This window comes from Pongo pygmaeus, chromosome 15 (genome assembly GCF_028885625.2).
Source record: "Pongo pygmaeus isolate AG05252 chromosome 15, NHGRI_mPonPyg2-v2.0_pri, whole genome shotgun sequence".
NCBI classification, from domain to species: domain Eukaryota; kingdom Metazoa; phylum Chordata; class Mammalia; order Primates; family Hominidae; genus Pongo; species Pongo pygmaeus.
In genome coordinates this window covers 8,341,501-8,355,828 of record NC_072388.2, presented here as the reverse complement: position 1 = coordinate 8,355,828, position 14,328 = coordinate 8,341,501, and positions in this window count along the sequence as shown.

Sequence of the window (14,328 nt, the reverse complement as noted above, 5' to 3'; positions counted from 1 at the left end):
AGCCACAAGCTCAGGGACTCTGGATCCCCTAAGAGCTGGGAGAGGCAGGAAGGATCCTCCCTAGAGCCTCCAGAGAGAACTAGATACATTTGAAGTGGATTGAACTATGTATCCCAAAAAAGATATGTTTCATATTCTAACCCAAAAACCTGTGAGTGGAGGTAGAGACTGGAGTGATGAGGCCACAGCCCAGGGATGCCATTCCAGACCCCCCAGAGAGGGAGGAGGCCTGGAGCCCCCAGGAAAGGATTTATGCTAAACAAGGGGTGGATAATTCATGGCTCCCCTTTTTAGACCATATAGGGTAATTTCCTGACATTGCCATGGCATTTGTAAACTGTCTTAGTGCTGGTGGGAGTGTAGCAGTGAGGACGACCAGAGGTCACTCTCATTGCCATCTTGGTTTCGGTGGGTTTCATTCAGCTTATTTACTGAAACCTGTTTCATCAGCAAGGTTTTTGTGACCTGTGTCTTGTGCAAACCTCCTAACTCATCCTGTAGCTTAAGATGACTTATCCATCTGGGGATGCAGCCCAGTACGTCTCAGCCTCATTTTACCCAGCCCCTATTCAAGCTGAAGTTGTTCCAGTTCCAGTGCCTCTGACAATACCTAAAGGCTGGAGTTCATCTTGGGGACACATCCAGAGTACAATTGCTGGGCTGGGGAACCCGTGTTTCTCAACTTTAAGATGAGGCCAAACCCCTTTCCAAAATGGTGGTCGAGACAGACATTTTGCCCTACAATGTTGAGGAAAGCCAATCTCTGGCACCTACGGCAACATCTGCAACCGTCAGAATGCTTCATTTTTAACATTTTTGCCAATCATATCGTTACGGGCAGGTCTTTGGTCTTTGAGCTCCCAAGATGGGGACAGACCACTCCCAAGATGGGAGTGGGCCACTCCCAAGATGGCAGCCGCCCACTCCCAAGATGGCTGCAAGTCTTTTCTTCTCTGAGCTGGGGTTCTTGGCCTCATGGATTCCAAGAATGGAACCTTGGGCCATGCAGTGAGTGTTGTAGTTCTATTAGAAGCCATGGGTCACGGAAGAGAACCCTGGAACCCAGCGACTGGTGTTCAGCTCCATTAGGACAAACTTGGGCACTTAGCCACGCAGGAACAATGATTGTGAGTGGCAGGGGGTGCCTTGCTGGATCAGAAGCACAGCAGATACCCTGCCCTATCCAGAGGGGTGGAAGTCAACGGTGGGTCTGCAACGGCAGCGTTCAGCAGTGGTGGACGGCGAGCGAAAGCTCAGCTCGAGCCGGAACAAACATGCACCAGAAGGGTGTGCAGTTGCAAGATTTAACAGCTTGAAAACAGAGCTCTGATACAATGGGAGGGGACCCAAAGGGGGTTGCCCCCTCCCGGCTCAAATACCTGGGTTTATATTCCAATAATTGTCCCTCCCCCTGTGCTCTCAGGTAATAGATGATTTGACTATTTCTTTACCTCCTGCTTTTAGCCTAATTTGTATTTTAGTGAGCTCCCTCTTTGCTACCCGATTGGTTGGGTGTGAGCTGAGTTACAAGGTGGGTGCAATCACCTTCCCCACCTAGACTTAGGAATTCCGAGTTGGCCTAGGAAATCCAGCTAGTCCTGTCTTTCAATATTGGTGTGAAAAGCGTGTCTCACGGCAGTCTTGATTTGCCCATCAGGTAACGTGTCTAAAAATGTTTACAGTAGCCCTGCCCCAAAATACCCCATAGAAATATTCCTATTTCCATTTCCTGTTTCTACGAGGAAATAACCTAATGCCCATAGGCAGAAGGACGCATCCATAAGTTGTGGAATATTCACCTGCTGGGATATTACGGAGCCACCAAAATGAAGACACAGCAGAAATCCATACTGGATGAATCTTTGAAATTATGTTTTCAGTGAGAAATGCTGGTCTCAAAAAATTACATAGAGCATGATATACACTTTTCATAAAGTTAGAGACAATTAAAATAGAGAAATGCAATAAAGTGAAGTATCAAAGGAAATTCAGAAAATGAAGGATACCAAACTCCACACAGGGTCACCTTGGGTTGTGGGTAGCGTCGCAGAGGGCTGGATGGGGTGGGAGAAGCGATGGGTGTCCGTTATTCTTAATGTCTCTGTTTGTATATTTGTGACGGTTGGACAGATTGCATTAGAGTGTTAAAAGGGACCTCTACCTAACCCCCATAAAAAAAATCAACTATAAAATTGTGTTGGGGTATTAAGAATACCTAACTAACATCTTAAATATATATGTAACTATTAAGATAAAAGTGAAGGCAAAAATTAAGGCTCAAGAGCCGAGAGTCCTAACGGCAGAGCCTGGGAGGACAAATTAAAATAAGAACAACGATAAAGAAAAATGCCCTGATTTGGGGGGTACCTGCTTTGTTTGGAGAAATAATAACATTCCCTTTGATTCTGTCTTCATACAACCCCCTTTCTGCTATTCCCGTTAAAGATGCCCACAACCACACCTCTAAGCATTTGCAAGTATTGATCCCTCTCCACAAACTCTCCTAAATCTCCCTGGCAAACTCCTATGCAGTCTGCAAAACCCCATTTACCTGATCCCTCGTGAATCACATTGGTCACCCTTGCAGAAATAAGGCTGAGCTCTCCCTCCTGTGTTTCTGTTTGTTTGTTTGTTTCTGTTTTCGTTTGGGGGATGGTGTTTTGCTCTGTTGCCCAGGCTGGAGTGCAGTGGCATGATCTCAGCTCACTGCAACCTTCACCTTCTGGGTTCAAGTGATTTTCCTGCCTCAGCCTCCACAGTAGCTCGTATTACAGGCACCCGCCACCATGCCTAGCTAATTTTGCATTTTTAGTAGAGATGGGGTTTCTCCATGTTGGCCAGGCTGCTCTCGAACTCCTGACCTCATGATCCTCCTGCCTTAGCCTCCCAAAGTGCTAGGATTACAGGTGTGAGCTACCGTGCCCAGCCGTTATCTCTTTTCTGTATCTGTCCCGTGTTGGATTAGCCTAGTAGGGACATGAGTTTTCAGAGGTCAAATCATTCATTCTTCCTCACAACGTGCCGCTCAGAGCTTTGCACATAGTAGGATCTCAGTAAACAGCCTCCAACACAATGATGGGCGTCCACTCTGCGGCTTCACCTGGTCCTCCAAGGCATAAGCACAGAAATATTTATTTCCCTCCATCAGGCAGAACACGATATAAAATATATCATGCCTCTTTTGAGTCCAAAGGTGTTTTTCTTTTTTTTCCCTGCTTAGCCTTACTTTACTTGACAAGTTAACATTTATCCTGAAAAAATGGTTTTAAACAGTACCTGGAATCAATGATTTGAGAACTGAACAAAACCTTTGGTGATGCTGAAGGCGGAGACTTCACCACGCACAATATCCGTGGAGCAAAACTGGAAATGGAACCCGTAAATCTACACAAATTAAAATTAAAATGTAAAAAAATCCAAAGGAAAGTACTGATCGTCCTTGACTCCATGGACTAGTCGCCCTTGAGTCCAACCAGCGTTAAAATACTTACAAAAGAAATGCCGGGTGGGGTGGCTCACACCTATAATCCCAGCAATTTGGGAGGCTGAGGTGGGTGGATCATTAGAGGTCGGGAGTTTGAGACCAGCCCGGCCAACATGGCGAAACCGCGTCTCTACTAAAAATATAAAATTAGCCGGGCATGGTATCAGGTGCCTCTAGTCCTAGCTACTTGGGAGGCTGAGGCAGGAGAATCACTTGAATTGGGGAAGCAGAGGTTGCAGTGAGCTGAGATCACCCCACTGCACTCCAGCCTGGGGAAGAGAGCAAGACTCTGTCTCAAAAAAAAAAAAAATCATATGTGAACCATAATTCCTAAGGAGTTTGTGTGTGTGTGTGTGTGTGTGTGTGTGTGTGTGTGTGTGTGTGTGTGTGTGTGTTTTGAGGAAGATAAGCAGGGTCTTGCTCTGTTGTCCATGCTGGAGTACAGCAGCATTATCACAGCTCACTGCAGCCTCAACCTCCTGGGCTCCAGTGATTCTCCTCCCTCAGCCTCCCGAATAGCTGGAACCACAGGCACTTACCACCATGCCCAGCTATTTTTTCATTTTTTGTAGAGACAGGACCTCACTGTGTTGCCTAGGCTGGTCTTGAACTTCGAGTCTCCAGCAATCCTCCTGCCTCAGCCTCTCAAAGTGCTTTGATCGTAGGCGTGAGCAGCCACGCCCAGCCTGCTATGAGGTTTGACAAGGGACAGGGTCTGCTTCAGGCCCAAAGAGGAGGGCAGAGTTTAGAGGGAGATGGTCAGGTTTGTACCAGGCCAGGAAAACACCAAGCCACATTTGCTTTGAGCTAAGGCCTACAGAAGATGTGACAACTGTCACACTGGCTTATTTGCTGGTGACCGAAGGTGACAACTGGCTCAATTTCACCCTGACAGAATTTGTCAACAGTCATTTGGTGCCACCAACTCCCAGGAAAAGCGACGTTTTTGTCAAAGCCTTCCCAGACTTGGGCGGGCGTGGTGGCTCACGCCTGTCATTCCAGCACTTTGGGAGGCTGAGGTGGGTGGATCACCTGAGGTCGGGAGTTTGAGACCAGCCTGGCCAACATGGTGAAACCCCGTCTCTACTAAAAATACAAACATTAGCCAGGCATGGTGGCGGGTGCCTGTAATCCCAGCTACTTGGGAGGCTGAGGCAGGAGAATTGCTTGAACCCTGGAGGCGGAGGTTGCAGTGCGCCGAGATTGTGCCACTGGACTCCAGCCTGGGCGACAGAGAAAGACTCTGTCTCAAAGAAAAAAAAAATTGCTGGGCCAGGTGCAGGGGCTCACGCCTGTAATCACAACACTTCAGGAGGCTGAGACGGGCAGATCACCTGAGGTCAGGAGTTCGAGATTAGCCTGGCCAACATGGAGAAACCCCATCTCTACTAAAAATATAAAAATTAGCTGGGCGCAGTAGCGCCTGCCTGTAGTCCCAGCTACTCCGGAGGCTGAGGCGGGGGAATGGCTTGAACACGGGAGGCGGAGGTTGCAGTGAGCCAAGATCGTGCCATTGCACTCCAGCCTGGGAGACAGAGCAAGACTCCATCTCAAAAAAATAAAAAATAAAAAATAAAAAAAAAAATAAAATTAGTCGGGCTTGGTGGCGTGTGCCTGTAATCCCAGCTACTCGGGGGGCTAAGGCAGAAGAATTTCTTGAACCCCAGAGGTGGAGTTTGCAGTGAGCCGAGATCACACCATTGCACTCCAGCCTGGGTGACAGGGTGAAAGTCCGTCACAAAAACAAACAAACAACAAACAAAAACAGCAAAAGTTTCCCAAACTCCTTCTTTACCCACATGATTCTGGATCATTGCATAATTCTCCAGGCATCCCAGCCAGAGAATGTCAAATCGTTTCTGCCATTTCTCTTCTGGCCTTTGTTAAGCTGAGATTTCTCTACAAGGTCTCCAGCAGCACAGAAATGAATATCAGGGCTCCCCACCAAAACATCTTAGACTCTTAATGGGGCCAAAGTGAACACCAGCATTCTGGGCTGTGATGACGGCTCTGAACTTCATTTTGTTTTGTTATGGCTTTTTGAGCGATACCTTCACAGAAACCGTGGACTCATAATGGAATATTACGCAGCCTGGAAAAGGAACAGGTTTCTGGCAAAGACAGCAATGTGAATGAAACACATTGTGTAAATAAAATTTTATTTTATAAATAAATAAATAAATAAAAATTATAAATAAAATGTGTTTCAAGTTAGAGTGCCAATTACGGGTTAGAGTATCAATTATGCCAGTGGACGCCCCCAACCCTTCCCTAATTACAACGGCATTCAGCACAAACCACTTTAATGCCGGCACCCTTTGGACATCTAAGTGTGAAACCACATAAATCGTTCTGGGTATGATGAAAATAAGTAAGTAAAAATGGAAGTTCAACTCCATTACACCAATCACACTTTATAAGTGGTGATTGTGGCCAGCTTCAGCTTGTATGTTTGGATTGCATTCGAGAAAAAAAAAAAAAAAAAAAAAGGATGGATTCTAGGTCAACCAGCAAAAGTGACATAGCGTGTGGAGAAGGCAAGCATTCTGGAAGTTTTCTTTTTTTTTTTTTTTTTTTTTTAGACAGAGTTTTTGCTCCGTCCTCCAGGTTGGAGTGCAGTGGCACAATCTTAGCTCACTGCAACCTCTGCCTCCCAGGTTCAAGCGATTCTGCTGCCTTAGCCTCCCAAGTAGCTGGGATAAAGGCGTGCACCACCACACCCGGCTAATTTTTTTGTATATTTAGCAGAGACGGGGTTTCGCCATGTTGGCCAGGCTAGTTTTGAACTTCTGACATCAGGTGATCTGCCCACCTTGACTTCCCAAAGTACTGGGATTTCAGAGGTGAGTCACCGTGTCCGTCCATTCTGGAAGATTCTTTACCCAACCTCTCACCTGTTAAAAAAGAAAATTCGGAATGTACACTCTTTTTTATGATGACAAAATACAAATATATAAAATTCAGCATTATAACCGTTTTAAACTCAATGAGTCAGTGATATTTAGTGCATTCACAATGTTGTACAACCATCACCAATCTCTAGGTCCAGAAATTTCTCATCACCCCCAAAAGCGCACCCTGTACGCATTAAACAGTCACTTCCATTTCTCCTTCCCAGGCCCTGGCACCCACAAATCCACTATCTTTCTCTAGGAGTTTACCTGTTCAGCACGTTTCATTAAAAGGGAATCATACACTACGTGTGCTTTTGTGTTTGTGCCTGGCTTTTCTCCCTGAGCATGATGTCCTCAAGTTTCATTCACGTTGCAGTCTTTGTCAGAGCCTTGTTCCTTTTCCAGGCTGTGTAATATTCCATTATAATATTCCATTGCATGGATGAACTGTGCTGTGTTTCTCCATTCCTTCATGGATGGACAGTAGAGCTGTTTCCAAAATTCATCAACATTGCAGCCTTTTGTCAGAGCCTTGTTCCTTTTCAAGGCTGCATAATATTCCATTATAATATTGCATTGCACGAATGAATCACGTGATGTTTATCCATTCATTCACAGATGGGCAGTATGGCTGTTTCCAAAATTCATTGACATTGCAGTCTTTGTCATAGTCTCATTCCTTTTCCAGGCTGCATAATATTCCATTATAGGATTGCATTGCACAGATGAAAAACACTGTGTTTATCATTCATTCATAGGTGGGCAGTAGGGCTGTTTCCAAAAATTCATTCACATTGCAGCCTTTTGTCAGAGACTTCTTCATTTTCCAGGCTGCATAATATTCCATTATAATATTGCATTGCATGGATGAATCACATGTTGTTTATCATTCTTTCATAGATGGGCAGTAGGGCTGTTTCCAAAATTCATTCATGTTACAGCCTTTGTCAAAATATTGTTCCTTTTCTAGACTGCATAATATTCCACTGCATGGATAAACGACGGTGTGTTTGTCATTCCTTCATAGATGGGCGGTAGACCTATTTCCAATAATTCATTCACGTTACCGCCTTTGTCAGAGCCTTGTTACTTTTCCAGGCTGCATAATATTCCATCATAATATTGCATTGCCTGGATGAACCATATTGTGTTTATCATTCTTTCATAGATGGGCAGTAGGGCTCTTTCCAAAAATTCATTCACATTGCAGTTTTTGTCAGAGCCTTGTTCCTTTTCCAGGCTTCATAATATTCCATTATAATATTGCATTGCATGAATGAACCATACTGTGTTTATCATTCTTTCATAGACGGACAGTAGGGCTGTTCCAAAAATTCATTCATGTTGCAGATTTTGTCAGAGCCTTGTTCCTTTTCAAGGCTGCATAATACTCCATTGCATGGATGAACCATGCCGTATTTATCATTCCTTCATAGATGAGCAGTAGGGCTATTTCCAAAAATTCATTCATGTTGCAGCCTTTGTCAGAGCCTTGTTCCTGTTCCAGGCTGCATAATGTTCCATTATAATATTGCATGGCATGGATGAACCACATTGTGTTTATCATTCATTCATAGATGGACAGTAGGCCTGTTTCCAAAAATTCATTCATGATACAGTCTTTTGTCAGAGCCTTGCTCCTGTTCTAGGCTGCATAATATTCCATTATAATATTGCATTGCCTGGATGAAGTGCATTGTGTTTATCATAATTTCATAGATGGGCAGTAAGGCTGTTTCCAAAAATTCATTCACATGGCAGTTTTTGTCAGAGCCTTGTTCCTTTTCCAGGCTGAATAATATTCCATTGCATGAAGGAATCACACTGTGTTTATCATTCCTTCATAGATGGGCAGTAGGGCTGTTTCCAAAAATTCATGCACATTGCAGTCTTTATCAGAGCCTCCTTCCTTTTCAAGGCTGCATAATATTCCATTATAATATGGCATTGCATGGATGAACCACATTGTGTGTATCATTCATTCATAGATGTGCAGTAGGGCTGTTTCCAAAAATTCATTCACATTGCAACCTGTCTCTGCCTTTGTCAGAGCCTTGCTCCTTTTCAAGGCTGCATAATATTCCATTGCATGGATAAACCATACTGTGTTTATCATTCATTCAAAGATGGACAGTAGGGCTGTTTCCAAAAATTCATTCACATTGCAGCCTTTGTCAGAGCCTTGTTCTTTTTTTTGGCTGCATAATATTCCACTGCATGGATGAACTATGCTTTATTTATCCATTGCTTCATAGATGGGTGGTAGGGCTGCTTCCAAAATTCATTCATGTTGTAGTCTTCTGTCAGAGCCTCGTTCCTTTTCAAGGCTGCATAATATTCCATTATAATATTCCATTGCATGGATGAACCATGCTATGTCTATCCATTCATTCATAGATGGGTAGTCGGGTTGTTCGGGTTGTTCCAAAAATTCTTTCATGTTGCAGCTTTTGTCAGAGCCTTTTTCTTTTTCCAGGGTGCATAATATTCCATTGCATGGAGGAATCACATTGTGTTTATCATTCCTTCATAGATGGGCAGTACGGCTGTTTCCAAAAATTCATTCACATTGCAGCCTTTGTCAGAGCCTTGTTCCTGTTCCAGGCTGTGTAATATTCCATTATAATATTGAATTGCATAGATGAACTATGTTGTGTTTTTCCATTCCTTTATAGATGGGAAGTAGGGCTGTTTCCAAAATTCATATATATTGCAGTCTTTTGTCAGAGCCTTATTCCTTTTCTAGACTGCATAATATTCCATTGCATGGATAAAGGATGCTGTGTTTATCACTCCTTCATAGATGAGCATTAGGGCTATTTCCAAAAATTCATTCACATTGCAGCCTTTGTCAGAGCCTTGTTCTTGTTCCAGGCTGCATAATATCTCATTATGATATTGCATTGCATGGATGAACCACATTGTGTTTATCATTCTTTCATAGATGGGCAGTAGGGCTGTTTCCAAAATTCATTCCTGTTACAGCCTTTGTCAGAACATTGTTCCTTTTCCAGACTGCATAAATATTCCATTGCATGGATAAACAACGCTGTGTTTATCATTCCTTCATAGGTGGGCAGTAGGGCTGTTTCCAAAAATTCATTTACAATGCAACCTTTGTCAGAGCCTTGTTCCTGTTCCAGGCTGCATAATAGTCCATTATAATATTGCATTGCATGGATGAATCATGTGATATTATCCATTCATTTATAGATGGGCAGTAGGGCTGTTTCCAAAATTCAATCATGTTGCAGCCTTTTGTCAGAGCCTTATTCCTTTTCCAGACTGCATAATATTCCATTGCATGGATAAACGATGCTGTGTTTATCATTCCTTCATGGATGACCATTAGGGTTATTTCCAAAAATTCATTCACATTGCAGCATTTGTCAGAGCCTTGTTCCTGTTCCAGCTGCATAATATTCCATTATAATATTGCATTGCATGGATGAACCACATTGTGTTTATCATTCATTCATAGATGAGCAGTAGGACTGTTTCCAAAAATTCATTCATGATACAGTCTTTTGTCAGAGCCTTGTTCCTGTTCCAGGCTGCATAATATTCCACTATAATATTGCATGGATGAACCACATCGTGTTTATCATTCTTTCATAGATGGGCAGTAGGGCTGTTTCCAAAATTCATTCATGTTACTGCTTTTGTCAGAACATTGTTCCTTTTCCAGACTGCATAATATTCCATTGCATGGATAAATGACGGTGTGTTTGTCATTCCTTCATAGATGGGCAGCAGGGCTGTTTCCAAAAATTCATTCACATTGCAGCCTTTGTCAGAGCCTTGTTCCTTTTCCAGACTGCATAATATTCCATTATAATATTGCACTGCATGGATGAACCACGTGGTGTTTTTCCATTCATTCACAGATGGGCATTGGGCTGTTTCCAAAATTCATTCATGTTGCAGCCTTTGTCAGAGCCTCATTCCTTTTCCAGGTGGCATAATATTCCATTGCGTTGATGAACCATGTTGTGTTTATCCGTTCATTCATAGGTGAGCAGTAGGGCTGTTTCCAAAATTCATTCATGTTGCTGCTTTTGTCAGAGCCTTGTTCCTTTTCCAGCCTGCATAATATTCCACTATAATATTGCATTGCATGGATGAACCATATTGTGTTTATCATTCCTTCATAGATGAGCAGTAGTGCTGTTTCTAAAAATGCATTTATGTTGCAGCCTTTTGTCAGAGCCTTGTTATTTTCCAGGCCGCATAATATCCCATTATAATATTGCATCACATGGATGAACCATGCTGTGTTTATCCATTCTTTCATAGATGGGCAGTAGGGCTGTTCCAAAGATTCATTCCTGTTGCAGCTTTTGTCAGAGCCTTGTTCCTTTTCAAGGCTGCATAATATTCCATTGCATGGATGAACCACATCGTGTTTATCATTCCTTCATAGAAGGTCAGTAGCGCTGTTGCAAAAATTCATTCATGTTGCAGCCTTTTGTTAGAGACTTCTTCCTTTTCCACGCTGCGTAATATTCTATTATAATATTGCATTGCATAGATGAGCTATGCTGTGTTTATCCATTTCTTTATAGATGGGCAGTAGGGCTGTTTCCAAAAATGCATTCATGTTGCAGCCTTTTGTTAGAGCCTTCTTCCTTTTCCCGGCTACATAATATTCCATTATCATATTGCATTGCATGGATGAGCCACATTGTGTTTACCCATTTATTCATAAATGGGCAGTAGGGCTGTTTCTACTTTTTGGCTACTGTGAATACCACTGCTATGAATATCACTGTACAAGTTTTTATTTGATAATTGTGACTATTTTACACAAACTTGTGAGTGTGAGACATGTGACAAGCTTTTTTAAAAATAGAGATAAGATTCACATCACATACCTCTGTTTTTTAAAAAGCTTGTTGCATACCCCGTACTCCCACGTTTGTGTGAAATACTCACAATTATCAAATAAAAACTTGCACACATCACATAACCGGGCACAGTGGCTCACACCTGTCATCCCAGCACTTTGGGTGGCCGAGGTGGGTGGATCACTTGAGGTCAGGAGTTCGAGACCAGCCTGGCCAACATGGAGAAACCCCATCTCTGCTAAAAATACTGGTGTGGGGGCTGGTGCCTGTAATCCCAGCTACTCGGGAAGCTGAGGCAGGAGAATCACTTGAATCTGGGAGGCGGAGCTTGTAGTGAGCCAAGATCGCACCATTGCATTCCAGCCTGGGTGACAGAGCAAGATTCTGTCTCAAAAAAAAAAAATTACATCAAGTTAGTTATTTTAAATTATACGAACGGGGCATTTAGTACATTCACCGTGCTGTACAACCACCAGTTCTATGTAGTTTGAGAAAATCTTCATTCCCTTTAAAAGGAAACCGCCATTCCCATCAAGCAGTCACTCCACATCCCCCTCCCCAACCTCTGAGAGTCACAAATTCACTTCCTCTCTGTGGATTTGCCTGTTGAGCACGTTTCATAGAAATGGAGTCAGACATCAGTTACTTCTGTGCAGAAAAAAGCCCTGTCACCTGGCCTTTCTTCCCTTGCTGCTGGGATTTAGGATGTTCCCCTCAATGTTTAGGCTTCTCTCCCATAATCACACCTTCCTTTGTTTTTCTTTTCCTTTTTTTTTTTTTTGAGATACAGTCTCGCTGTGTCTCCCAGCCTGGATTGCAGTGGCATGATCTCAGCTCACTGCAGTCTCGGCCTCCCGGGTTCAAGCGACTCTCCTGCCTCAGCCTCCCAAGTAGCTGGGATTATAGGCACAAGCCACCACGCCTGGCTAATTTTTGTATTTTTAGTAGAGAAGGGGTTTCGCCATGTTGACCAGGCTAGTCTCAAACTCCTGATCCCAGGTGATCCACCTGCCTCAGCCTCCCAAAGTGCTGGGATTACCGCCGTGAGCCACCGCACCCTGCCAAAAAGATATCTTAAAAGATCTGAGCATCTCAGCTCACTGCAACCTCCGCGTCCTGGTTTCAAGTGATTCTCCTGCCTCAGCCTCACAAGTAGCTGAGATTACAAGCGCCCACCACCACGCCCAGCTAATTTTTGTATTATTAGTAGAGACGGGGGTTTCACCCTGTTGACCAGGCTGGTCTCGAACTCCTGACCTCAGGTGATCCGCCTGCCTCAGCCTACCAAATTGCTGGGATTGCAGGCATGAGCCACCGTGTCCGGCCGGAGAGTCATTTTTGATAAGCACCGAATGATTTTTCTCACGTAGTTAGGAAAACAATTGCGTGTGTGTGTGTGTGTGTGTGCACATATGTACATTCGATTCTGTGTTCTACGCCTCGCTCTGTGTGTTTAGGGGCAATGACAGTGACCTTAAACGCTGTTGGACCATGTATTTTAAAAAAATGCAACCCACAGTCTATGTGAGAAACCCACGTGATAATCATCAATGATCCCAGCCCCAGCATTGAGATTGGACATTTTGATTTGGTGCAGAAGGCACAAGGAGGAAGAGATCCCTCAGAAAACAGGGGCATCTTCACCCTTGGAGGTAAATTCAATGGGAATCATTGGGACCATGGACAGCTGATGGTGATTCATTATAAATATATTGATTACACATTCCTAGAGGTATTCACTAAGGGTCAGACAGGAGTGAAGGCACTACCCAGAAAGACGTAGACTAGTCAAAGTCAATAGGAGAGTAGTTCATTTTATTCATTTATGTATTTATTTATTTGAGATGGAGTCTTTCTCTGTTACCCAGGCGGAATGCAGTGGCATGATCTCGGCTCTTAGGAGTTGAACAGCACCTCACTGTGCCTGGCGCTGGAACAAATGAATGCAGGAGGTATGCTGGGTTTTTTTTTTTTCTTCCTTTCTTGTTTCTTTTCTTTCTTTCTTTCTTTCTTCTTTCTTTCTTTCTTTCTTTCTTTCTTTCTTTCTTTCTTTCTTTCTTTCTTTCTTTCTCTCTCTCTCTCTCTTTCTTTCTTTCTTCTTTCTCTCTCTCTTTCTTTCTTTCTTCATCTTTCCTTTCTTTCTTTCTCCTTCTTTCCTTTCTTTCTTTCTCTTTCTTTTTTTTTTTTTTTTTTGAGATTGAGTCTTTCTCTGTCGCCCAGGCTGGGGTGCAGTGGCATGATCTCGGCTCTTAGGATTTGAACAGCACCTCGTTGTGACTGGTGCTGGAACAAATGAATGCATGAGATATGCTGGGTTTTTTTTCTTTCTTTCTTCTTTCTTTCCTTCTTTCTTTCTTTCTCTTTCTTTCTCTCTCTTTCTTTCTTCTCTTTCTCCTTCCTTTCTTTCTTTCCTTCTTTCTTTCTTTCTTTTCTTTTCTTTCTTTCTTTCTTTCTTCCTTTCTTTCTTTCTTTCTTTCTTTCTTTCTTTCTTTCTTTCTTTCTTCCTTTCTTTCTTTCTTTCTTTCTTTCTTTCCTTTCTTTCTTTTGAGATGGAGTCTTTCTCTGTCGCCCAGGCTGGGGTGCAGTGGCATGATCTCGGCTCTTAGGATTTGAACACCACCTCATTGTGCCTTGCACTTAAACAAATGAATGCAGGAGGTATGCTGGGTTTTTTTTTTCTTTCCATTCCTTCCTTTCTTTTTCTTTCATTCTTTCTTCTTTCTTTCTCTTTCTTTCTTTTCCTTCCTTCCTTCCTTTTCTTTCTTTCTTTCTTTTTCTTTCTTTTTTCTCTTTCTTTTTTTTTTGAGATGAAGTCTTTCTCTGTCGCCCAGGTTGGGGTGCTGTGGCAAGATGTTGGCTCACTGCAACCTCTGCCTCCCAGGCTCAAGTGATCCTCCTGCTTCAGCCTCTTGAGTAGCTGGGATTACAAGTGCCCGCCACCACACCAGGTTAATTTTTGTATTTTTAGTAGAGACAGTGTTTCACCATGTTGGCTAGGATGGTCTCGAAATCGTGACCTCAGGTGATTCACCCACCTCGGCCTCCCAAAGTGGTGGGATGACAGGCGTGAGCCACTGCACCTGGGCTAAAAGTTTTAAAATAT